This window comes from Pinus tabuliformis, chromosome 8 (genome assembly GCF_031772625.1).
Source record: "Pinus tabuliformis cultivar Carrire ecotype Pingquan chromosome 8, CPIR1, whole genome shotgun sequence".
Classification (NCBI taxonomy): domain Eukaryota; kingdom Viridiplantae; phylum Streptophyta; class Pinopsida; order Pinales; family Pinaceae; genus Pinus; species Pinus tabuliformis.
The window spans coordinates 1,963,743,982-1,963,764,769 of NC_142294.1; the positions used below are offsets into that span (position 1 = coordinate 1,963,743,982).

The window sequence follows — 20,788 nt, forward strand, 5'->3', positions numbered from 1 at the left end:
GCGTCAGCCCTCTGAGGCACTGCGCAACCTCTGGGACCCTTTGCGTCACTCCTGCAGCCTCTGCGTGGATGACACAATCCCTCTGGCCTCTGCACTGTCTCTGCTGGGCTTTGCGTGACCCGAACTGGCTGCTGCCTCTCACTCTCTGCTTCTGCGTTGGTCTCTTGGCACTGTCTCTGCCTCTCTGCCTAGTACTCACTGCTGATCACTGATTCGACTTTGCTTAGCAACCCTGCTCTAGCAAATCGAATGACTGATCACTCTGGTGTATCTTCCAACTGACCCTCAAGCCTCTTCTTATATTTTTCTCGTTGGTCCTTCAACGAACGAGATTAAATCTCTAATCAACGACTAATATTAGATTTGGCTTGATCCATGACTTTTAGAACCTTCTAACCCAGTTTTATATTAATACCCATTAATATTTTATTTTTCCTAAGTTTAAACTTAGGAACTCCATTAAAAATATTAATTATTTTAATATCTCCCAAACTAGGTACAATTAGTCCAAACTATTTCCGGGTCTTGGATATCTCAGGTGCTTTAGCCTCTTCGTGGCTAGAGCACATATGATGCTACCCCAAATCAACACATATGACTGCCTTGCATTTCCTTTATCACTCTATCATGATTTATTTTAATAAAAATCATTTCTTCCTTGTGATTTGCTTCCATAGTGATCAAATAATTTTGCATGGTGGTCATCTGATTGGAGTGATTAACTTTCATGATTTCTAGCTCCTCATTCGTTTTTTCTTCTATGGCCAAAATTTGGTATACATGGTTCTCATATCCTTGGCGTGATCTGCTATTAATATTTTTTGATTAAGTTCCATGGTTTTCATCAACTATGCTTGACTGAATTGCATGTCTTTAATCATTTGCTTTAGTTCCTCGATAAGATGCTTATCATTTTCCTTTTCATCATTAATATTAATTTGATCCTTTGTCCTTGCCCTTCCACCATCGCGGATTCTTCTTGCAATTGCGTAAGTGGATTTGTCATGAGAATGGTCACAATGTCTGATATATGGCACATTTTCTTGACACCTTTCTATGATATTTGGGTCCTTCACAGGATCACTTTTATCCTTCTTCATAGTATTAGAGGCACAAGGTGAATCCTTTTGATCCCCATATTTATTTTTGAAAACATTGACGATGGTTTGGAAGGAATCAAAAGATCTATTAGGAAAATCACAAAACCAATTTCAAGCATCACCTTCCGAAGAAAGGACAAAGAGCTGCATATGTTTGTTTCTATATTACAGTGTGATATCTGCAGCAGTATTTATTTTAATGTTTGCTGAAGTAATTTCATGAATAACTTATGATGAAATAAGTAGGATAAATAAATAAATTGCTGCAGTGATAGAATTTTCACATTTGCTACATTATTTGCAATGTGAATTCAATGAAAAATGACAATAAGAGGGTGCATTTGAAAGTTAAAAAACGAAATGGAGTTTGCTATCCAAATATGGAGAAAACCCTTGCATTGGCTCATGGGCATGAAAATCATAGCAAATGGAAGAAAAAAGAAGCAAAATGTTGGTAGGCAAAGAGGCAAGCAAGAATAACCCTAAATTTATCAAAAAAATCATTAACATAGGGGTTTTTTAGAACATACCTCTTAATTGAAGAAATGAAGATTGTCTCACTGTTCTTCAATCTTTGATCAACAAAAAATTCGTAGTTGGTGGTGATAATGGCTCTTCAATCCTCAATTCCTCCTTGACAACAACCACAACGCTCTCCCCTTCCTTCTCCAACACTCAGAAAACAAAAATGAGCCAAAAAAATCGATAATTCCCTTTTCTAGCCGCGACCCAACTGGTCCGGTGATATTTCATATCGTTGCGCAATATTTTCGCGAGATATCGGAGATATCTCAGAAATATCGTGATATGTTCAGGGAGTGAAAATATCGCGATATTTTATCGGTCATATTTCGGCTCCCCAAAAATATTGTGATATTTTGGTATTATCAACACTGCTCTTGACACATTCTCCAAAGAGCTCTCATTGGTTCTTTGAATTTCCATAGTTTTATCTTATAAAGTGGTTTTTTGCAGAGATTTTCTTGGACATAGCTTGTGTACAAACAAATACTTCTAAATTTAAATCTCTTTTAAAAAATTGTGCTTTCATTGATTTATTTAGCTATTTAAGAGCATTTTCCAAGCTAGGCAAGTGATGGGGTTCAAACTTCACTCCCATCACTTGATTTGGTTTTGTACATTATTTTGTATCATACTTGTTCATTTTATATGTGTTCTACACTAATTTTGTCTTGGTTTTGCAGCCCATAGTTGGAGTTTTGATTGGAGTTTTGACAACAAGTGCCTTGAGGAAAGACCATTGAAAACTCTATCTTTCTTGTAGGACCTCTCAAGCACCCAAGATCTATTCTAAGGAGGCCATGGACACTAGAAGGAGCTGCAAAGAAGGCTAGACCATGGGCCTTTGGGAGCTTGTAATTTTCTGATTTTAGAAGGACTTCATTGCCCTTTGAGGTTGCTATAGTTTGGAGGGATATTCTAGCTATTTTTAGCTCTCATCTTGTACAAATCTCCTTCATCTTTTGGGCAACCCTTTAAGAGGCTTTTACACCATTGTAATATCTTAATAATTTATCTCTTCTTTTTTTTCTCTCGTGGGAGCTTGGGGTTTACCCAAGGCATCCTTTCTCCTTATTTAGAAGGATTTTGTGTGGGTGGATTAATTTTGGCATCTCATATTTTCTAACTTTCCTTTTTAGCTCATTTTGCATGCTCTAAAATTAACACAACCTCACCATCACATTTCAATTTCTAAGTTAAATTTTGCTACAAGTTTCATTTGATGCTTTGCCTTTCATTCCTTTTGCTTTGAAGTATAAGTTGATATTTTGCTTTAGAGCAACTCATTTCTTACATGCAAGTATCTCAATTTGTGTAGCAAGTTTAATTTAGTTGTCTAACATTTGCTTTCTTTACAATTTGCCTCACTATAGGTTCATTTGTGGTTTTTCTCATTTACTTTCAAAGCGTACTTTACAAACAAGCATTCACTTTTTAGCTTCATCTTATTTTCAATTGCTATAAGTTTATGGTTTGCGACATTTACTCGGAGCAATTTACAATTCCATTTATTTATGAAGCTTATGTTTACATATCTTGTACAACTTTGAGAGAATTTTTTCAAGTTACATCATTGTGAGCATTTCCATCTATTAGAGGCAATTTCCTTTTTTGCAAAGCAAACTTACTTGCACATCATTTACAAATTCTAGCATAGTTTGAATTTTAACTCAATTAACCTCCAAGTATAAGCTTGCTTGATAGAAAGTATAGGGAACAAGACTTTCTTGGAAAATTCTTCCATCCGGTATGAAGTAAAGTAAAAACGTTGTGACCCTGCAGTTATAAAGGTGGCTTGCCCCCTTGTAGGAACGAAGGCACACGCTGGCTCGTCAGACTCAAGAGACGGGTATTGTTAATGACACCTCCATGCCCTCACCCCCTCTTTCTTATAGTCACCCCAATTTTTACCCTTTGGTAAGAGCTCAAGATGAGGACTTCTCATTTAGATTAGGCATTTTAGATTAAAAATAAACAAGACTAATTGCATTCAAATCTAGTATAGGTGCATCTCATGCTAATACATCTTATGATTTCACTTGCAATTGTCCATTTTACTTGTCATTATTGAATATTTTATGTTGGCAAGCATTGTTTCATTTTCCTTTTGCAAGTAGAACACTAATTGCTTTTCCTTTTGCAAGATATCTCTATATGCTTTGATTTAGGCATTGATTATATTTTGAAAGCATTTTATATCTTGTATCAATTATCGTGCTAACATCTTTGTCTCCATTTCAGAATTGCTTTGCTTTCATTTTTTGAAGCATTCTACTTTTGTTTTGAGCAAATGTGTCTTTCATTCTTGTTGAGCAATTTATCTTAAAACATTGGTTTTATGGTTTTATTATATTAATGATTTTTATTGCTCATATCACATTTTTCTCATAGTTCTTAAAAGTAATCCACTTTCACTTTAACATCTCTCTAGAACCTCACATTTCTTTTATCTTAATTTTCCATATTAGGGACCACCCCCCATAGGTTAACCTAGGAGATAACTTAAACGGAGAGAGAGGGGATTTAGTGTGACAACCCCTTCTCTTAGTTCCTTGCCACCAACCACACCAAGGGGGTTGAAGGCATTTTTCACTGACTTGTACATAGGCGTAGGCGACAGGGTCAACAGGGTAGCAACAAGTCACTTATGTTTTAGAGCATCTAGGATGCCAATGCAAATGAGGAAATCCCAATACAAGACTATTTTGTCAACACCAAAATTTCAATGAATTAGTTGCCTTAGATTTATTCAACAAGATGAGACTAGTGCTTTAGTGAGTTTGTTTATAGCTTTGTGGATCATAAACTCACAAGGAAACACAATGTTGGATTCCAAATGATCAAAGCTAGCAACCCTTTTCACAATAGTATATAATGCCATGAAACAAGGAACAATTAAAACTTCTTATGTTACTTTTGTTCTAAAGTTTACCAAATGATATTCAATGAATAATCAAGATAGCAGTGAGTAATCTCATGAGAACAAAAAGCTAACAATGAATCACTTTTGTGCCAAATGCATGAGACTGTCCCAAAATTGTTTAATTCTTCAAGAGCACATTCAAATGAAGATGCACACTATGAAAGGATGCTGAAGTCACTGTTATGAATCAGACGTTATAATGTATTCAGAAAAGAGATAACAGTCACCAAAAAACATGAGATTTCACTAAAACAAAAGTGCCAAATTTATCCAGTTAATCCCTTAAAGTGTGAGGCAATTTGTTAATTATTTTTTAGAGAAATTTCATGTGTGCCTTATTAATGTTATAAGGTGATAGATTTGTTGAAATAAACAGTGGAACGGTGAAGTTGAAGATGGAAAACCAGCAAGGCCCTAGGCCTAGGAGGAGGCTGGCTCACTTGCTTAAACTTTATTCAATAATCATGCCACCTTAAAAACACAAGTCTCTAACCAAATTCTCTATAAAATACACCATAGGTTAGCTCAAAAAACAAATGATACCTTCAAGGACAAAGATGAGGCAACAGTGCAAGGAAAATGACGAGGAAAGGAGGGCAATAAGGGAGAAAGGCACTAGACAAGCCTCAACAGGATAGAGGAGAGGCCCTAAGGTTCTATGGTAGAGGTGAAAGGCCCTAAGACCCGCCATCCAAGGCAGAGAAGGCCTGTGGCCTAGGCTTATGAAGCCCACTGAGGCAAAGGAGAAGGCCTCAAACTCTGTGGTGAGGAGGAAAGAGCCTAAGAAGGCTTGCGGCAAGGTTAAAAGGGGCAGAGAGGAAGCAAGGGAAGGCAACGAAGGGCAGGGAAGAGGGAGAAATAAGGGGAATTGAGGAGGAAAGGAAGGAGAGAAGGCCACGGGGAAGGTAAAAAGGGCGTGAAGGAAGGGCAACGGAGGGGAAGGAGGTTGGGCAGAGAGGATAGGAGAGGGAGCGAAAGGTTGGATGCCCACAACTAGGGTTGAAAATAGCCCTAAGGGCCTGCGGCTAAGAGGAGGAGCCTCCTTAGGCTGACAGTAGGGCTTGGAGGGCTCACGACTAGGTTTATGAGGCCCAAAATCTCAGAAATCTTTAAAAGAATTTTAAATTTTACTTAAGATTTTTGAATACGGTAGAACTTCACTACAAAGCACCACAACAAGGCTAGCAGATTCTCCTTCTAGCTTGGACGTTGAACTTGGATGGGAAGTCGGTGGTGGATCTTGCCTTCCTAGGCCTAGATCCACCCCTAGAAACCCTCACAATGATATTTGATGCCAGAAAATCTTGAAATACTTTCCAAATCTTCAGATCTAGCTCGAAGTTTTGTTGCACAAATGAATTTACAAGAGACGAAAACCCTAATATATACAAAAACTTTAAATCCCAAAACCCCAGAAAACCCCAGCTGCAAAACAAGGGTTAGAAAATACAATAATTTACAAAATTATTATATAAAATATATTTACAAATTATACAAATGTACAATGCTTAGAATAATTTTTGAGAATGATTTTTTTGTAGATTTTGACAATGTCTAGATGTATTTCGAAAAATAAATGCCAAACTACAGCCTTAGCGAAGTTAGAAAATCATATAAAGTATTCAGGATCCAAACATAGTCGACCTGTGTCCACAGTTTGTGAACTTTGAGCCCAAGGACTGGTGAACCTGCGAACTCTATATATTCTCTCAAGAAAAAACAGTTAAAACATACAATGAATCGGATCACCTAAAATAAGCCCAAAACTTACCAATATAATGTTCATATCATCTACAATGAAATAATGATTCAATTAAATTTTAAAGCACAATATAGGAATGCTCGTACCCAGCATATAACACAAATTAGCGAGACAAAGACACCATGAACTGCACCCCCAAGTCTTTTATTATGATAATCAAAACGTTCAAAGCGGGACAGTAGCTTTACATCAACTTTTACAAGTTACATTAGCCAAATATCATTTGCCTTGAGACACAAATGACCTCTTATTTATAGATAAATCCTCCAAGTGGAAAATCACAGCGAGTTGGCTTGATCCCCATCGGTTGTCGATAAATCTTTGATGATCCTTTAATCTCTGCCGTCAAAATAATTATTTTTGAGGAATTTTCGAATTTATCATTAAAATAATTTTTTATTAGCTCAAAAATAATTATTTTGAGCTAATTTCCTCAAAAATTTGACTACCAAGGTCCGAGGGTCCAATTTTTCTTGAAATTTGCAATATGAACCATGAATTTTTTGGTCATTTTCCACTTGGAGAAATTAGTTTCTCTAGAATTTAATTTTTGACTCTAAATTAATTAATTTTCTAGCTTAGGATTTAATTTTATTTTTGCCAGAAAAAATAATTAGTTAACACTTTAGGGGATTTATTATTTTTCCACCCTCAAATACTTTAGCCATGGTGTCTGATTGTGTGAGACCATGCACTAAAATATTCTTTACATAATATAATTACAAATTCAACCCTTAAAGAGAGAATATCCATTCGTTATAGACCCTCATAATATTTACCCAATTATGTGACACAATATGATCTAGTAGATCAAGTGATTTGTAATAAAATAATTTAGCCAAATAGCTTAAATTATTCCCAAATCATTTTTACAATAGACTTGACTAAGAACACTAGGACTCACCTAAGACCTTGATGATAAATTCCACACTAGCTTTGGTGTTTAAGCTAGAGGGAAAAACTCCACCGATTATTCGTGTTTAGAAACACAGATAAATCAATGAGACGAAAAACCTCATAGGATGAAATTCGTATAATAGACTTACCTAGGTTGTTACATACATACACGGTCGTACTAGCATCATTTACATTACAAATTTTTCAGAATGGGTTTACAATGACTCAAAAAGTTGATGGCTGATGATCCAAATCTTTGAAAGCATTTGACAAAACTACTTCCTTGGAAATTTGACAAAATGTGTGCAACAACATCCACGGTGTTAATCAAGGTTGTCATTGATGTCAATATGGCATTGACTGAGATGTCGATATTCTTGAGATGAGTGGTTCCAGATGATGATGTCAAGACTCTTGTTTGACAAGGATACCATCAATGAAGATGTCAAACCATTAATAAAGAAGTCCTAAGGAGCCCATGAACTAACTATAATGTTGCATATCTAGACCTTAACCCTGATGACATATGGAGTCATATAGTTGATGATGCCATACACTAAATGAATGACCACAATTGATGATGGCACTTGATGAAGGTTGGAAGACTAGATGATGACGTGGAAGATCTTATTTGATGGTTGGAAGACTACCTTAGAACTTTCCTAATGATGTTGCATTATGACATATCACTGCACCATTATATGATGACACGGGATGATACACTCATAATTGGATACACTCATGATGACATAAATGCAACACTCCTACATGATGACACACTCATACATTGATAACAATGAAGAAGCCACACCGTCCCAAACATTCCTCATGTTGTCCTAAACTTTTTATGCATAAAATTTAAGGACAATTACAAAGAAATATATTTTTTGCCACCTTAGAGGCATCTTTTCTCAATGGGACCTAGACCATCTTAAAGATGATTTTTTCCTCTTTCCAATAAGTACTCACTTGCCTCCTAATTCCTTACATTTGAAGAGAAATTACTTTTTGAAATCATCATATGTAAAAAATTGTCAAACTGTCCAGGTCGACTTAAGTAGGCTCATAACCCTTGGAAAAGAGACATGTCCCTTCAGAGTATGGAAAAACCACAATAAATATAAACCTAAATTCGTCCATTCAAGCTCAGATTTTCGGTGGAGATAAGACAAGAGGTAGAGAAGCAGTCGCAACCTAGAAAAGCAAGGAAGACAAGTATGTGGAATTATTCTTGGGTTAAATAGCCTCCACAGGTTCGATCTAGGAGTAGAGAAGTTGTCGTAGTTGCCATGGTCGAAGCTGTCGTAGTTGCCATAGTCGAAGTTGTTGTAGTTACCGTGGTCGCAGTTGAAGCTGCCGTAGTTTCCGTGGTTGAAGCTACTGTGGTCGAAGATGTCGTAGTTGAAGCTGCCATAGTTGTCGTGGTTGAAGTTGTTGCAGTTGTCTTAGTTGAAGTTGTCCTGGTTGAAGCTATTGTGGTCGAAGCTGTCGTAGTTGTCGTGGTTGAAGTTGTCGTGGTCAATGTTGTCATATTTGTCGTGGTCGAAGTGTTGATTTATTGGGATTGGACAATTAGAGCTTGTTGAAGTCTTCTCTTGAGAACAGAATAGGGCAGAGTTGGAGAAATTTGTGAAGCAACATATTGAAGATTTGTGGAGATCATTGGAGACCGTGATGTCATCATGAGGTGACTTGGAGAATTTGTCTGGGTATGATGAAGAGCGGTGGTGACACCTTCTAAGAGAACAAGGTTGTCATTGATGACGTGACATGGAGACTAAGTGAAGGCATAACTGAAGATTGACAAGGCTCGTTGAAGAAGACATTGGGAGCTGTGAAGTATAACCAAACACATTTTGAGAAAGTAAAGCTCAAGGGTTGGAGCCCAAGAGGGTCGAGCCTTGAAAAGACAAGGTTGGTGCCTTGGAGGATAGGGTTGGAGCCCTAGAGGATTGGAGTCCTCAAGAAACCAAGTCGGAGCCTGAACCAGATATAGGGTTGGAGCCCTTGAAGTTGGTGCCTCAAAATTGACAAGGTTGGAGCCCTGGAAGTCCAAGTCGATGCTTGGCAAAGACAGGTTGGAGCCTGGGAGATTGAAGATCGGTGTCTTCATCTAGGGTTGGAGCCCTACATATATTGTACTTGATTTATTGTAAAGAAGAAATTAATAAAAGAATTTATTTTTATTGTTCATTTTGTGTTTTAAATATAAGTGATCTAACTGATAAAAGTAACAATTGAAAAGAAATATTGATTCACCCCCCTCTCAGTATTTCCAACAATTGGTATTAGAGTTAGTACCTTCACTCAAAGCCTAATAGCTTGAAGGTTGATCGTTAGAACACAAATGGCAAAGCCAAGGAAGAAAGCTTCTAATCCTCCTAAAGAAGTCTCTTCCTCAACCATGAAAACTGAAGACAATCAAATTGAAAAAGTTCTAGTGTTGAATGAAAAATTTGATGTATGGAAGGTAAGAATGAGAAATTTCTTAATGGCTCAAGGCGTTGGAGTATGGGAATCAGTGATCACTGATAGCATGATGGATGGTAAATCCAAGGAGTATAATACAAGAACGATGAATACAATTTTGAAAGGGATACCAAATTCTATAAAGGCCAATTTGGAGAAATGTTCGTCAGCAAAAGATATATGGGACAAACTTCATGACCTTCACTCAAAAGGAGCATTGACCATGACCTCTAGTCAAGAAGATGATGGTAAGAAAGAAGGAAATCCATAACCCATCAAGGAAGCTGAAAATAAGAATGATGACATCAAGGCCAAAGAAGACCTAGAAGTAGAAGAAAGCAAAGAAGATTTTGAAGAAGATCTCCTGCCTACAATTATAGCTGCCATGGAAGAAATTAATAGTTTGAAAAAGGAAAATGAGGATCTTAAGAAGAAAGCACAAGATGGTGACTAGGACAAGACAAGGAAGAAAGTTGATCTTTTCAGGCTTCAAGTACAAGAAAGAGATGCGGAGCTCACCAAACTTAAGGAGGAATTTCATCAAAACAAAAGAAAGCATCATGAAGGAGTAATATCCATGATAAATCAATTGGATAAGGCAAAGAAAAGGGAAGAAACTTTGTCAAACCACCTTGAACAAAGACTCAAGAGTTTAAACAAACTTGAAGCAAAGATTGGTCAATACAAGGTGTTGTGGCACAAATTGTCTGGGCAGCGCGACAACGCTCAGACCGGGGGTTGTCACCCTGATCCCGATCTCTCCGTTTAAGTCGTCTCCCGAGGCTAAGGGGGGGTAGACCCTATGGGATAAAAGAAGATCAACTGCGGACCAGTTGGGTTGGGACACACAGCAAGGCAATTTAGCACCTGATTGATTTTAGAAATTGATGTACCAGTGCCTTGTGGAGTTAATGATTAAATGATTATTTATTAAATGTTCCAGAAATATGAACCTTGTAAAGCGATCATTTATCATCAAATAACCCAAGCAAAGATTAATTTTACCAAATGTGAGATAATCAATAAATGCGCAATGCCTTAACAATATTCCAACAATTAAATTTCTAAAGATTGAATGCTTTAAACAACCATACAATTTAACTGCTGACCAACTAATCTTCAGAAATAAAAATTTAAGCACATTTAGCTATGTCAAATACCACGAAAAACTTTTATTTCAATTTTTTATTTTATTTTTATTTTTATTTTTTAATTTTTAAAAATATTTTATTTTTTAATGATTTTTCATTTTATGATCAAAATCATGAAATAAAAAATAAAAAACTAAATTCTAAAATAAAAAAACTTTTTATGAATTTTTTATAGTTCTAAATTCAAAATTTAAATAAAACAAAACTAAAATTAAACTATAACTAAAAAAACTATAAGCTAAATAAAAATTAAAACCTAAATAAAATTAAAATCAAATCTAAAAGGAAATTTTTTTATGCTCTTTATGATTTTTTAATTTTTATGATTTTAAAATTTTTAATTTAAAACGAAACAAAACTTAAAATCTAAATAAAATCTAATTTAAAACAAATGAAAATCGATTTTTATACTTTTTATAAAGATCAAAATTTAAAATACTAAAATCTAAAACTAACACTAATCTAATTCTAGAAATTAAAATCTAAATTAAAAAAAAAAAAGCCTAACCCAAAACTAACCAACACATATATAAAAAAGAGAACAAAGAAGAACTTACGCATATCGATTTTTTTTTTGTTTTCGCTGTTGTAATATGCAGGTTGATGGCTGACGGTGGAAGGGCTATAATGAATGCAGGTGGAGGGAGCAGCAGGGATGGCTGCGTGGATGGCTCAACTGCGTGAGAGGCAGGGTAAGCAGCAAGGAAATGAGAAACACGTGAAGGAGAAGTGTGGAAATGGAGGATAGCGCGAAGGGAAATGCGGGCCAAAGAAATGAGGACAGCGTGGGACGGCCAGCAGATGGGCAGCTTCGATGCCAGGAGATGGAGGCTGCGGGTTTTGGTAACTCGGAACAACGGTTATGAGTCAGGGAGGAACGCAGGTGGGCAGGTACGCAGCAAGGAGAGCTGCGTGGGGTTTTGAAAAGAGTTGACGGGGACAACGTTGAGTAAAATGAGGCTGGAAGGAGGCGTGGAGAATGTTGGAGCATCGAAATTCGATTTGAATGGCAGCTGCATTGACAGCAACGAAAAACTATGGCCCTCGAAAAAAAATTCAATTTTTTTTTCGCAGCAATAAAACCGCACTGGGCATCCAATCAAAAAATTACTAGAACCTAAAAAATATTCTCCAGAAAACTGAATTATTTTTGAATCTGCTCTGCTTCAGATTTCTTGAAACCCTCATAAAAAAATTCAGATCTGAAAATGAATGACTTTAAAACCCTTGGACTAAAAAACGATGCACCTGCAAAAGCTAGTTCTGAGGCCAGATCTTACCCTCCAGGGCCTAGATCTGGCTTCAAAATCAAATTTCGACTTCAGACCTGCAACCTGCAACCTGTTCCTGAAAACAATGAAAACAAACAGCCAGAACCTGAAAATGCAAAAAATAAATGAAACCTTAAGAACCAGCTAAATAATTACAGTATTTACAAACTGAAGGCTCTAGGTAACCAAATTTATCGTTATGCCACAAAAATATTTTCAAAAATTTTAAACTTAATGTGAGGTGCTTCAGAAAACCCTTCATGCATCTGCAACAAAAATTTTAATGATAAGCCTGGGATTAAAACTGGCTTGGCTCTTTCTAAAAACACAATCCGGGAGTTGGCTAGTTCAGCCGAGAACTTCCCCCCGGTAAACTCAGAATTAAAGATATCCTGCACAACTTAAATCAACCATTAACATAGAGGGAGAAAACAATAGTGAAATTCAGATCAAATGGAGATATCTGCCATTATATTTCAGAAATTAAACTATCATTCAAACCCTAGAGATCAGACAAGATACATGTGCCTAAATCAATCTTCATTAAGCTATTATCAATGGCTGAAAATAAAATTATGCAGAAAAATAAAACATCTTACAGCACTTCCAGAAGAGTAACACCAGCAAGATTTTCAACCCCAAAATCTTTCTTTATTGCACAAAAAAAGACTACAAGAGAGCTTTCTTTAGCACAAAACTCACAGATTGAATGATTTCAAATGACCCCTAACACCCTATTTAAAAGAAAAATTCCCAACGGCTAGTACAAGTGATCCATGTCAAACTAATCTCGACTGTCGATGAGGATCAAAATCCCTTTCAATCTCATCCGTCGAAATTTTAAATGCATTTTAATATATTAAAAAATTAAAATCTTGCATTTATTGTCTCAAAATCTTGACTTATTATTATTTTATTATTTTATTTTATTTTTCAAATTTTTATTTATCTTTTTTATTTTTTATTTTTTATTTTTTAATTTTTAATTATTTATATCTTTTATTTTTTTATTTTGGATCCTCGAACTTAGCCTTTGGAAAAAACACCTAGGACCTAGGACTTAGAACCTATGAGGGGATTGATTATTTTCTAACCCTCAAGACACTTTACATCATGACTTTTACAATTTTACATCTCAAGGGGGAAAACCCATTTGAAATAGACCCTCATAGACCACCCAGTCTTGCGACACAAATATAATCTAGCAGATCAAGCAATTTAGAATTATTTCCAAATTACTTTTACATAGACTCGACCTAACACACTAGGATTCCCCTAAGATTCTAATGACAATTCATTCCGGCTTTGGGTTTAGGCTGAAGGAAAACTCTGCCGATCACGGATCGGTGAGACAAAAAACCTTCCGGAACGTAAATTATTACTAGAAAATTAGGTTTTCTTAGGCAGTTTACATACATGACTCAAATCTGCTAAGATTATTTACAATTTACACATGCAGACTGGGTTTACAACATAACATGATCGGGTTGATGATGACAATCGAATGGCACGGACATGTCGATCCAGCGCTGTCCCTTTTTGCGAAAAAGGGGGTGTACAGCTATGGGTAGTTGACACGTAGTGGTCAACATCTGGCTCTACTTGGGGACACGTTGCTGCACTGTAGGAATGTGAGAATCCAGAATCTGCATCCATGCAACACACAACAAAATATAAGTAGCGTCCATCCAAAAATCATCATATAACATTAAGCACAGGAAAGATATAAGCTCTTCATTTATTAACTATCTAGTAACATGAAAAGTAAATCTAATCCTAAAACAGAAATGAAAATGCTGAAAAAACAAGGGGTAGGGTTAGAAATACAGAGGATGCCCCATGGCATCAGATGTGTTCAATATAGTGTATACTGAACATTTCCCTGCTTTCAGGAAAATCTGTCGGCTGCTTGTCGGATGTGCCATATCCAATTCTGCATACGGTAGGACTTTTTCCTATCCGAAAATGAAGCTGCTCACGGCCATCTGATGTATCAAATCGCCTTCTCGTTCTCTTTCTTTTGCGTTTTTTCTTTGTGGCATGCTGTATCACGGATGACGTGGAACTTTCTGCTTCAAAGCTCTCAGACGAAGTATGTAAGATATGTGTGACATGTATTTCTTCATTCTACATCTGCCCTGTCAAGGATGATGGATCAATCTCACAGGTGTCATGAGTTATACCCTGATCTTCTAAGACTTATGGATTAGTCATGTGAGCATCAACCTGATTATTAATTTCCCTTTTATCTAGGTCACCTTCAATTATCCATTTTTCAATGGAACAAAGGACCTCATAATAAGATGGAGCTTGTTATAGCAGATAAGGAGGCTCTTGATCTATTGACGTTCCCTGGTTTCTTTCATCCTCTGACCATTGTTGAAATTTCTGAACTTGTATTTTAATGGCATCCATCTGACTAGAGTGTTCAACCTTCATAGCACTGATTTCCCGGGCATGGTCTTCTTCCATGGTCAGTAACTTATTCTGAAGACATATTTGACTGGCTTCCATATCTTTTATTACTTTATCGTTCTTTTCCTTTATGGTCATCAAGCAATGCTGCATAGAGTTTATCTCTTTCTTATGATTTTCTTGCATGTTAGCCAACTGATTATTATGATCGAATGTCATGATAGTCATTTCTTCATCCATAGTTAATAACTTGTTTTGCATAGAATTAATTTCCCTATCATGATTAGCTTTCATGGTCTCAATTTCCTTAGCATGCTGACTTTGCATGTCGGTTACGTGATCAGAGTGTTTAATTTTCATGATTTCCATCTCCTTATCACGTTTTTCCAGGTGGGTGCATAAAGTTCTCATATCATTGGCATAATTAGTTTGATTGATCTCCATATTTTTTACCAGCCGCATTAGTTCTTGTATAATTTGCTTATGATCTTCCTTTTCATTGTCAACACTGTTTTTACAATTTGTCCCTGCTTTTCCACTATCATGGATTTGATCTGCAATGGTACAGGTGGATGGCACATTCTGATATGAAGAATTGTCTTGAAATCTTTCATCGACAGCTGGACCTTTTATAAGATTACTTTCATTCTGTTGCACAATTTTAGGGGCACAAGGCGAGCTATCTGGATAACCATATCTATCTTTAAAAGCATTGAAAATGTCTTGTAAAGAAGTGAAAGAGTCTTCAGGACAATTATTAAACCAATTCAAAGCATCACCCTCTAAAGAAAAGACAAATAGACGCATTTTGACATCTTCATGATTATATTGAGGAAGTCTACAATATATGAACGTTATACGATAAAAACTCCATAAATGCCTTCTAACAGCGACTGAATCACCACCCGAGAACAAAGGTAATTTAGAAATGGCCACTTTCGGAATATCATGGAGAACATCAGTGAAATGACACGGGGTAAACGAATAATCCATGATGAATAATGAGGGACCAATTGGATGATAGAAAGAGATCTTTGCTCAAGAAAATCAAGAGATTAAAGAATTGGAGTCGCCACTTGAACAATGAATCTAATTCTAGGATCCAAAAAAGCAACAAACAAGCAGATATGAGGGAGGGTTCTTGTCTGGGAAAAATGAATGAAAATAAATGGAGTCGCCACCCAAACAAGAAACGAATTGAAGAGTAGTTGCTGATATGATGAAAGATAAGGTGATGAAAAGATCAAATGACGCCAAAGAATGCTGGCCGTTTGACAGGCTAATGAATGGCGTAAAAGATGAGATGATGCCAAAAAATGTTGACCCTGCCGGCTCAAATGAAAAGATTCCAGATTCCAGATGAGAGAGAAGAATGAAGATGAAATGTCATTGAAACACCAGGGACAGAAAAACTCTTTCCCCGGCAACGGCGCCAAAAAATGTTGTTGCACAGATTGTCTGGGCAGCGCGACAACGCTCAGACCGGGGGTTGTCACCCTGATCCCCGATCTCTCCGTTTAAGCTGTCTCCCGAGGCTAAGGGGGTAGACCCTATGGGATAAAAGAAGACCAACTGCAGACCAGTTGGGTTGGGAGACACAGCAAGGCAATTTAGCACCTGATTGATTTTAGAAATTAATGTACCAGTGCCTTATGGAGTTAATGATTAAATGATTATTTATTAAATGTTGCAGAAATATGAACCTTGTAAAGCGATCATTTATCATCAAATAACCCAAGCAAAGATTAATTTTACCAAATGCGAGATAATCAATAAATGCGCAATGCCTTAACAATATTCCAGCAATTAAATTTCTAAAGATTGAATGCTTTAAACAACCATACAATTTAAACGCTGACCAGCTAATCTTCAGAAGTAAAAATTTAAGCACATTTAGCTATGTCAAATACCACAAAAAACTTTTCTTTCAAATTTTTATTTTTTATTTTTTTTAAATATTTTATTTTTTAATGATTTTCATTTTATGATCAAAATCATGAAAAAAAAAAAAAAAAAAAAAAAAACCAAATTCTAAAAAGAAAAACTTTTTATGAATTTTTTATAGTTCTAAATTCAAAGTTTAAATAAAACAAAACTAAAATTAAACTATAACTAAAAAAACTATAAGCTAAATAAAAATTAAAACCTAAATAAAATTAAAATCAAATCTAAAAGGAAAATTTTTTATGCCTTTTATAACTTTTTAATTTTTATGATTTTAAAATTTTTAATTTAAAACGAAACAAAACTTAAAATCTAAATAAAATCTAATTTAAAACAAATGAAAATCGATTTTTATATTTTTTATAAAGATCAAAATTTAAAATACTAAAATCTAAAACTAACAATAATCTAATTTTAGAAATTAAAATCTAAATTAAAAAAAAAAAAGCCTAACCTAAAACTAACCAACACATATATAAAAAAGAGAACAAAGAAGAACTTACACATATCATTTTTTTTTTTGTTTGCGCTGTTGTAATATGCAGGTTTATGACCGACGGTGGAAGGGCTGTAATGAACGCAAGTGGAGGGAGCAGCAGGGATGGCTGCGTGAGAGGCAGGGTAATCAACAAGGAAATGAGAAACACGTGTAGGAGAAGTGTGGAAATGGAGGACAGCGCGAAGGGAAATGCGGGCCAAGAAATGAGGACAGCGTGGGACGGCTAGTAGACGGGCAACTTCGATGCTAGGAGATGGAGGTTGCAGGTTTTGGTAGCTCGAAACAACGTTATGAGTCAGGGAGGAATGCAGGTGGGCAGGTACGCAGCAAGGAGAGCTACGTGGGGTTTTGAAAAGAGTTGACGGGGACAACGTTGAGTAAAATGAGGCTGGAAGGAGGCGTGGAGAATGTTGGAGCATCGAAATTCAATTTGAATGGCAGCTGCATTGACAGCAGCGAAACACTGTGGCCCCCGAAAAAAAATTTCAATTTTTTTTTTTCGCAGCAATAAAACCCCATTGGGCATCCAATCAAAAATTTACCTGAACCTAAAAAATATTCTCCAGAAAACTGATTTTTTTTTTTAATCAGCTCTGCTTCAGATTTCTTGAAACCCTCATAAAAAAATTCAGATCTGAAAATGAATGACTTTAAAACCCTTGGACTGAAAAACGATGCACCTACAAAAGTTAGTTCTAAGCCCAGATCTTACCCTCCAGGGCCTAGATCTGGCGTCAAAATCAAATTTCGACTTCAGACCTGCAACCTGCAACCTGTTCCTGAAAACAATGAAAACAAACAGCCAGAACCTGAAAATGCAAAAAATAAATGAAACCTTAAGAACCAGCTAAATAATTACAGTATTTACAAACTGAAGGCTCTAGGTAACCAAATTTATCGTTATGCCATAGAAATATTTTCAGAAATTTTAAACTTAATGTGAGGTGCTTCAGAAAACCCTTCATGCGTCTGCAACAAAAATTCTAATGATAAGCCCGGGATTAAAACTGGCTGGGCTCTTTCAGAAAACACAATCCGGGAGTTGGCTGGTTCAGCCGAGAACTTCCCCTAACGCCTGGTAAACTCAGAATTAAAGTATTCTGCACAGCTTAAATCAACCATTAACATAGAGGGAGAAAACAACAGTGAAATTCAGATCAAATGGAGATACCTGCCATTATATTTTAGAAATTAAACTATCATTCACACCCCAGAGATCAGACAAGATACTTGTGCCTAAATCAATCTTCATTAAGTTATTATCAATGGCTGAAAATAAAATTATGCAGAAAAATATAACATCTTACAACACTTCTAGAAGAGTAACAGCAGCAAGATTTTCAACCCCAAAGTCTTTCTTTATTGCACAAAAAATGACTACAAGAGAGCTTTCTTTAGCACAAAACTCACAGATCGAATGATCTCAAATGACCCCTAACACCCTATTTAAAGGAAAAATTCCCAACGGCTAGTACGAGTGTTCCATGTCAAACTAATCTTGACCATTGATGAGGATCAAAATCCCTTTCAATCTCATCCGTTGAAATTTTAAATGCATTTTAATATATTAAAAAATTAAAATCTTGCATTTATTTTCTCAAAATTTTGACTTATTATTATTTTATTTTATTTTTCAAATTTTTATTTATCTTTTTCAATTTATTTATTTTTATTTTATTATTTATTTTTTATTATTTATATCTTTTATTTATTTTTATTGTTTTTTATTTTTTATTTTTGGATCCTCGAACTTAGCCTTTGGAAAAAACACCTAGGACCTAGGACTTAGGACCTATGAGGGATTGATTATTTTCTAACCCTCAAGACACTTTACATCATGACTTTTACAATTTTACATTTCAAGAGGGAAAATCCATTTGACATAGACCCTCATAGACCACCCAGTCTTGCGACACAAATATAATCTAGTAGATCAAGCAATTTAGAATTATTTCCAAATTACTTTTACATAGACTCGACCTAGCACACTAGGATTCCCCTAAGATTCTAATGACAATTCATTCCGGCTTTGGGGTTAGGCTAAAGGAAAACTCTGCCGATCATGGATCGGTGAGACAAAAAACCTTCCGGAACGTAGATTATCACTAGAAAATTAGGTTTGCCTAGGCAGTTTACATACATGACTCAGATCTGCTAAGATTATTTACAATTTACACATGCAGACTGGGTTTACAACATAACATGATCGGGTTGATGATGACAGTCGAATGGCACGGACATGTCGATCCAGCGTTGTCCCTTTTTGCGAAAAAGGGGGTGTACTGCTATGGGCAGTTGGCACATATTGGTCAACACAAGGAAGAGGTCTCCTCCCTTAGATCTCAACTAGAAGAAGCAAGGAAACAAGTACAAATAGCTAAGAAGGTGATGGAAGCTTTGGCATTCATAGAAGGACAAGTTGATGAAGCAGAAAAGGAGAGAAACACCATGACATGCCAACTAGAAGAAAATGATGATGACATCACCAAGTTAAGATCATAAATCACTTCTCTTAAAGCCCAATCATGTGAAGAAACCAAGATGAAGGAAGAAGTGGAGATCATACTATCAAAGAAGGATGAAGAATGCAAGAAAATGAAGGAAGAATTTGTCTTTCTTAAAAAGGAAGTTGACTTCTTGAATAAGAACTTGAAAATTTCTCAAACCTTAGATGACATCCTAAGTCATCAAAGGTATCCCCTTGATAAATCAGGTCTTGGCTATGTAGGTGAATCCTCAAGAAAGAATGATAATGCTTCAAACAACAAGGATGTGAGGAAGCCAGGAAGAAATGTTGATGCTCCCAGTTCCAGCAAAGGCAAGGAGAAGGGTCAAGACAACAATGGAAGAAATCCTATTCCAAGGAGACTTGCAGATGGTGTCAAGAATACAAAAGGTAATGAATATCATCAAAGAATCCCAAGGCAAAAAGACTTCAGAAGTACATCAAGGAAATCTTCATCTCCCAGGTATCAAAGTATATTTCTTGGTTATTGTTATTCTTGTACAAACTTTGGGCACATGGCAAAAGATTGTAGGGCATATCACAACGATAAATATTGTTGGGTAGCAGAAGCCCGCGCAACGGTCATGGGGCACAAAGCCCGAAATTTTGGGTAAAGATAGCGTAAAGACTTCGCGGGATGCGCAGAGCGCGATTTGTAATAAGTTGAGTCAAAGGGTAGTCCGCCCAAAAATAATATAAAGAAATGTAAGTTGAGTCGGCCCACCCATGGATCGCAGTCCATGGAAATGTATAAATAGAGCGAGGCTCTATGGGTAGGAGTAGTTAGTTTTTGGGTGATAAATTATCTGAATTGTAATGGGTGCATGAGCTAGGGATTTTTGGAGCGTTTGTAGGTCCGAGTCGAGGGATTAGGTAGTGGATAGAGGCTTTGCAACTGTATGCGCAGAGGCCATGAAGAGTCCGCAGTTGTGTGCGTGGACCCCTGCAGCTGAGTGCGCAGGGCGGATCTGGATGTATTGGTGAAGAAAGTGAATAAAGATAAGTTGCTTCTGAAATTCTGTGTTAAATCTGTATTATCGCGGATCTGGCTTTTGTATGGTTAATATAACTGTTTGATCTATGCGCATATGTTTATGTTATGAATATAAGTGAATGTGTGTTTATTCTAAGTGCACGAACTGGTTAAATCTGATAAATGGTTGCTTAAAGACCCTCATAAGTAGATATGATCTATAACAAATCATTAAGTAATTAGTATTGAGAAGTAGCCCTATTTCGGATCTGCGTGGAAGCAGAGCAGCGCGAGGCTGCAGAACGGTGCGCGAAGCCTCCAGACCACATCTAGACATCCCAAGGGTGCGGAAACCT

At 36.3% G+C, this 20,788-nt stretch overlaps 1 protein-coding gene and 1 long non-coding RNA gene across 2 annotated transcripts in view; one reads left to right on the plus strand and one right to left on the minus strand.

Annotated features, from left to right (window-relative positions):
• Window positions 1–2,575, plus strand: part of LOC149244319 (uncharacterized) — a 301,816-nt gene extending 299,241 nt beyond the window's left edge. The window contains exon 3 of the long non-coding RNA XR_016246727.1: window positions 2,306–2,575. This is a non-coding gene — a long non-coding RNA (uncharacterized LOC149244319). The remainder of the gene's footprint in view (window positions 1–2,305) is intronic.
• Window positions 1–20,788, minus strand: part of HK5 (histidine kinase 5) — a 327,201-nt gene that overhangs the window by 230,618 nt on the left and 75,795 nt on the right. The gene's annotated exons all lie outside the window — the stretch shown is intronic.